Source organism: Gorilla gorilla, chromosome 9, assembly GCF_029281585.2.
Source record: "Gorilla gorilla gorilla isolate KB3781 chromosome 9, NHGRI_mGorGor1-v2.1_pri, whole genome shotgun sequence".
NCBI classification, from domain to species: domain Eukaryota; kingdom Metazoa; phylum Chordata; class Mammalia; order Primates; family Hominidae; genus Gorilla; species Gorilla gorilla.
Window position 1 is genome coordinate 124572167 of NC_073233.2, and position 7114 is coordinate 124579280.

The window sequence follows — 7114 nt, forward strand, 5'->3', positions numbered from 1 at the left end:
GTCTCTGTTGCAGCCCACCAGCTTCTGCGCTGTTCCTCTAACAGGGCAAGCATACTTTGACCCTAGGGCTTCAGCACTTGCAGTTTCCTCTGCCTGGAATGCATACTCCATTCATCTGAATGGCTTGGTCTCTTATTTCATTGAGTTCTCTGCTCAGATGCCACCTTTTTAAGGAGTCTTCATTAATCACTCTAGTAACATAGGATAGAATCTTCCCTCTTTTCCTGGTTTTTCTCCATCACAGTTATAATTCTCCGGAACATTTTAGATTTTGCTTGTCTGTTTATTGTCTATCTTCCTCTACTAGAATGTACACTCAGTTTTGCTCACTGCAGCATCCTCCAAGCCTAGAACTGTTCCTTATAAAAGTGACATTTGAGCAAAGAACTCAATGAAATAAGGTGCTCAATAAATGTGCTGAATGAATAATGAAGTCCTACTCTTTATTGATTATTATACATTGAGTGCTTTAGTTGTACTATTTCATTTGATTCTTACAACCATATGAGGTAGTCATTATTAATTCCATTATACTGACTTGGAGACTGAGGCTCAGAAGAGTTAGGCAACCAATGGAGATCACACAGCTAACAAATGATTGATCTGAGACTTGACCCCAGCCTGGTTGATTCAAAATCCCAGACCCTCACACTTCATTGTACTCTGTCAATCTCCCACAGAGTTCACAGTTCTCACATGGCAGGCATGCATGTGCACAGCTGAGATCTCCTGCTGCAGGGAGCGTGGTTATCATTCTTCTAGATCCACCACCACGTTAGTGCTAGGGCCACGCTTCCCTCAGGCTGCTCTCAGCCAAGGACTAAGCACGGCTGGTACTAGTTCAGGCCTCTTCTAGTGGCAACTTTGTCTTGACACTCCCCATCAGCCTGGCCAACACCTGAGACCTGCACTGGGCCTGAGATTCCTCCTATCCCATTCTCCTTTCTTCCTTTGTCCTTTCTCAGGGTCAGACCGGTGTTGAGGTCTGAGGCTATCCCTGCTTTCTCCTGCCCCGTTCCCTTTGTCCTTTTCAGATATCCTTCCCTCAGTGAAGCTCTTGTGCCTCTAAGCCCAGCTTGGCCTCTCCTTCTTGGATGTCCCGCTCTAATATACCTCATGACACTCAGGAGTCAGCCAGCACAGCTCATGCTAAAGCTGGGCACACACATTCCCAGGACCCAGCAACTCCATTCCTATATATATATTCAACAGAAATGCACACATGTTGTTACAAAAGATAAGGACAGGACAGGCACGGTGGCTCACACCTGTAATCCCAGCATTTTGGGATGCCAAGGCTGGTGGATTGCTTGACCTAAGAGTTCAAGACTAGCCTGGGCAACATGACGAAACCCCATCTCTACTAAAAACACAAAAATTATCCGGGCGTGGTGGGGAGTGCCTATGGTCCCAGCTACTCAGGGGGCTGAGGTGGGAGGATCGCTTGAACCTGGGAGGTGGAGGTTGCAATGAGCCAAGATCACGCCACTGCACTCCAACTTGAGTGACAAAGCAAGACCCTGTCTCAAAAAAAAAAAAAAAAAAAAAAAAACCCAAAAGGACAATAACTTACAGAGCACCACTATTCATAATAGCCCCAAACTGGAAATTACTCAAAGGCCTATCAATGGTTGAATGAGTAGCTACATGGTAGTTTTTCACACAATAGAATGTTATACAGCAAAGACAATGAACAATCTACAATTACAAGAATATGAATGAATCTCACAAACACTGAGTGAAATATACCAGATGCAAAAGAATATATACTGTCAGATTCTTTCTTCTTTTTTTTTTTTTGAGGCAGGGTCTCACTCTGTTACCCAGCTGGAATGCAGTGGCTCAATCTCGGCTCACTGCAGCCTCTACCTCCCCAGGCTCAAGCAATCCTCCCACCTCAGCCTCCCAAGTAGCTGGGACTACAGGGATGCCCCAACATGTCCAGCTATTTTTTTTATTATCATTATTTTGTAGAGACAAATTTCATCATGTTGCTCAGGTTGGTCTCAAACTCCTGGGTTTGAGCCATCCTCCTGCCTCAGCCTCCCAAAGTGCTGGGATTACAAGCATGAGCCATTGTGCCTGGCCTTATATACTATAAGATTCTATTTATACAAAGTGCAGAACTAATTTACGATGTTAAAACTCAGGACAGCAGTTACTCTTGGGAGGTGGGGTAGTGACTAGAAGGGACATAATAGGAGATTCTAGTGATGTTCTGTTTTCGCATCTGGGTAGAAGTTATGTGACTCAGTTTACCTTCTGGAAATCAGAAATGTGCAATTGTACAATCTGTACACTTTTCTATATATACGTTAGACTCCAATAAAAAAATATTTAATGAAAAAGTAAGAGTAGGCCAACATTGCACTCTCAACCAAAAGCCAAAATCATAACCCAAGTGATAAGCCCTAACCTTGTTCCTGTCAGGGCGTCACCATCCTCATGGTCACCTCATGGCTCAAAGCTGTCCCTTGCCCTTATCCTTGATGGCCAGTATGTCACCAAGTCCTGATGACTCTTCCTGCACAACCCCTGTCAGCTCTGACCAGTTTCCTGTGTTTCTGCTGTCACTGCTCCATTTGATGCCTGAATTCAGCAAAAGTTAGCATCTAATTGGTCTTTCAGCCAGGGCCAGGACTAGGGTGAGGAAAGTACGGCACCTAGGGGGCAAAATGTAAGGAATCATCACCCTCAGGATCTTGTAAATTCAGGATCAGTCCGACAGTGATGCTTCTTTAAATTTTCCCTGCCTCAGCCTAGTCCCAGCCTGCCCTCAGCTTCCCACTTTTCCCTCCAGCACACGTGGCTCCATGTTGCCAAATTATTCTTCTTGCTTCTGTCATGGCCCTCCCCTGCCCAAGGATTTACTAGTGTCCCATCTGCCTATTAAATTAAGGATAGCCCTGGGGTGGACACACATCTCCCTTCACCTCAGTTTCTCTATAAGGATGGTGAGAAACCTGGACCCAGAGGTTTCCTTCAAGTGCCAACTCCAGGCAGTTATAACAGCTATCTCAAGCCCTGGGTTGACATAGGCCTCTAAGGATAAGTACAGATTCACTGTACAAAGGTATCGACCATGTACGGTGGCTCACACCTGTGATTCCAGCACTTTGGGAAGCTGAGGCAGGTGGATCACTTGAGGTCAGGAGTTCAAGACCAGCCTGGCCAACATGGTGAAACCCTGTCTCTACTAAAAATACAAAAGTTAGCCGGATGTGGTGGCACACGCCTATACTCCCAGCTACTCAGGAAGTTGAGGCAGGAGAATTGCTTGAACCCAGGAGGTGGAGGGTGCAGTGAGCTGAGACTGCACCACTGCACTCCAGCCTGGGCAACAGAGACCCTGTCTCAAAACAAACTATATAACTGCTATAACAAACTAACACAGACTACTAGATGACTTAAACAATGGTTATTTCCCACAGTTCCAGAAGCTGGGAAGTCCTAGATCATAGCACATGTAGATTTGGTGTCAGGTGAGGGCTCACTTCCCGGTTCACAGACAGTGCTTTCTTGCCGTGACTTCACATGGTGGAAGGGGCAAGGAAGTTCTCCAGGGCCTCTTTTCTAAGGGCACTAATCCCATTCATAAGGGCTCCACCCTCATGACCTAATTTCCTCCCCAAGTCCCCACTCTCTACTACCATCACCTTGAAGGTTTGGATTTCAACATAGGAAGAGTGAGGGGACATAAACATGCAGCCTATAGCAGCAAAGAGGACAACAGTGATACGCATGTCAGGTATTTGCCTTAAGTAAATCTAAACTGTGTACCCAGACCCTCCATAATCTAGTCTTATCCTACAATGGTCCTGTTTCCTAGGGAATCAATTCTAAAATGTTCAGCCTAGGTTCTAAAATAAGCTAAGCAGAGGCAGACTGAAACAAGCCGCACTGTGCTGGAGACAGCATGGTCACCTGTGGTGGTCACGTCACTCTCAGGTCCACCAGGGCCAAGCCCCTATGAAGGTGGTCAGTCCTCAGGCTCCCCGGGGCTCATCTCCATTTTTTGGAATCCAATTACAAAACACTGATCCGATCCCACTCCAGAGAACTGATTTATACCCCGGCCAAGGGAAAAAGAACCAAAAATATTGTACCCATTTGTTCAAGCTGTGGTTGGTTAAACAGGGTCACCTCTCGCCTGCCAACTGGCCTGGTCCTCTCAGCTCCTCTGGCACCTGCTGGAGGCAGCTGGATTTGGCAGGTGGCCAGGCAGGTCAGCCCAGCCAAGAGGACAAAGCCCAGACTGTGAACCCATGGAAATGCCAACCCAATGCCCCTTGGAGGCCCCCAGGGCTTTCTGAGTCCAAGACACACACACACACACACACACACACACACACACGTACCTAACAGTTCATGAGTTACGAATGGAAAAATCTTCCTAGTCCTTAGTTTTTCTTCTTTCTTTCCCAGCACCTTTTCACCCAAATGGTAATGTCTGGGCTTTGCCAGAGCTGGCACAGGCAGGGATCTCTGTTCAGAGAGACTCCAGAAGAGATGTCCTTCCTCTCCATCTAGGTAAGCAGCAACACACAGCCACCCAAAAGGCAGGTGGGGAAGGCGGGTGTGCATGAAGGCAGGTGTGCATGAATACAGGTGTGTATGAAGGCAGGTGTGTATGAATGTGGGTGTGTATGAATGCGGGTGTGTATGAATGCGGGTGTGCATGAAGGCGGGTGTGCATGAAGGTGGGTGTGTATGAAGGCGGGTGTATATGAAGGTGGGTGTGCATGAAGGCAGGTGTGCATGAAGGCAGGTGTGCATGAAAGCAGGTGTGTATGAAGGCAGATGTGTATGAAGGCAACACAAGATTTGTGCTCTGCTAGGACAAAGTGCCAGAAAGATGCAGAAAAGGGACTGATTCTTTAGAGTGAAGTATGGAGGCTTCTTGGAGGAGGTGACTGACGTGGGCCTTAAGGGATAAATAACAGCCTAACCAAGCTGCAAAAAAATGGAAAAGCTTGTGCCAAAGGATAGAGGCAGGAATAAACATGACAGATTATCAAGCACCTCCTGGAGCTCAAAACCCCAGGACCCGGCCTGTGTGTCCTCCAAGCCATGACCTCATTTCCAAAACTTCGGGACAGGGGTGGCAATCTTTGCTCTGCCTTCCCCAACCGGGCAGCATTTCCAGTTGGCTCCAACAGCTCCCTATGGACCGCTGTCAAACCTTCCCAGGGACATTCCTAACATCCTTGTCCAGGTAGGAGCCCTGTGGGGAAAATCACGGCAGGTGAAACAGTAGGAAGTGAGGTTTCTAGAGATTGGAGAAGCCAGAGAAATGAGCGGGGCAGCTGGGCTCCACTCCTCCCTCTGCGGAAATGCCCAGCGAGGGGTTGATCCTGCCTCCTTCCTGCGAGACTTGCCATCCTTCACCCACTGCTGCCTGCTCCTGCTGAAGCCTGGGATGCATGCGTGATGGAGTAAACAGCGGGGCTGGCAGTGGGGGCATGAGACTGTGCACGCACCACGCTCACTGGGGCTGGGGCGCATCCTTCTCCCATGAGCCAAACTGAATAACCTGATTCTCAGGAAGGAGTGTCAGAGAAGCCACTCAGAAGGACTTGGATACTCTGTGGGGACAAAGTTTGAGCACAGAGAGTAAGAGGGACAGAGGGGGCTGCGTGAGGCAGGGGGATGGAAGAAACCCCCTTTCCTCTTTCCATCCACCACCCCCTACTCCTACCACATGCCTACAGGCACCCTTCAAAGCCCTCCTCCTCCACCCGCCCTCCCCACCTGCCCCAGCCAAAAAAGCCAGAGGTCTACCCAAGGGCGAGGACCACACTTTCTAGTCCATTGTCATAGGAAGCAAGGCTATGCAGGTGGAATTAACAAGGGGTGGGGAGGCTAAGTGTAGATTTTATTTCCAGTTACGCCTCCTCTAAGTGGGTGGCCTGGGGCAAGGTCCTCATCTGTAACAAACATAGGTCTTTCATCTGCCAATTGAGACCTGATTATAGTACCTACCTCCCAATACGGAGGGGATTAAATGAGATATTTGTAAATTCCCAGAACATACTTCTCTAGTAATATGCTTCATTTTCAAGTGTACAGCTCACCTCCTCACCGACACTGCAAGCTCCAGAGGGAAAGTTTTGTGCCCCATCCCACCCCCATCACACAGCACTGGGCATGGGGACAGCTCAATAAATGCCCTTTGGAAATCACAGCTTATCAAACAAGAGGGAGGAAAAGGAGGCAGAATCCTGGGAAGGGTGCTTTGACCCCCTAGGCTGGGCAGGAGGCTGAGTTCCATCTTTCTAATCTAGTTGTAAAGCGCCTGTGTTCATTATTTTAACAGTTATTCGAGATCAAACGATTTGGTGTTAATGTGGATCTAATGTATAAATCCATACGGGTCCCACAGTCATTTAGCATTAATTAAACAAGGCCATTCTAAGGCTGGGATTCCACTGGGTTTATTGTGCTTAGCAGTGAATGGCGGAAACCACTCAGCCACTCTGCTTTCTCTCTGCTCCTGTCTTGTCCCATTTACCTCTGGAGAGCAGGGGAAGAGCAGGCTTGAAGCTACCCTGGACAGAGGGTGGGGCACAGGGAGGACCCTGGCTAGGGTGTGGAAAGCTGACTGACAGGTGAGGAGCTCCATAGAGGCCCTGCTTGCAAAGAAGAAATAAGGGTTGCATTAGCATACCACGGGCCTGGATGCCCAGAGAACAGGATTTTAGTCCTGCTCTGCTGCTGATGACTAGCTGTGCAGCCTCGTGCAAGACACTTCCCTGCTCTGTCTTCATCGGTTAATTAAGAAGCCTGGACAAGCCAACCTCATTCCCTCTACCTGGAATGCATCTCCTTCTGTTTCTCCGTGGCTGCTCCTTTCCATCTTTCACATCTCAGCTCACGTCAGCTCCTCCAAGAAGAGATAACCACCCTCTGTTACCACCACTCCCCACCACCCAAGCACTCTGGAGCACATCGTCTCTCTTTTATTTTCTTTATGGAACTTACCACTGTCTTAATTATCTCTGCATTTGTACTCACTTGTTCCCTTGTGTGTTATCTCTGTCTCCTCCCCACTGTCATCTCCACAAGATCAAGAGCTTCATATGTCTTATTCATCTCTTTCACACCAATTCAGTAC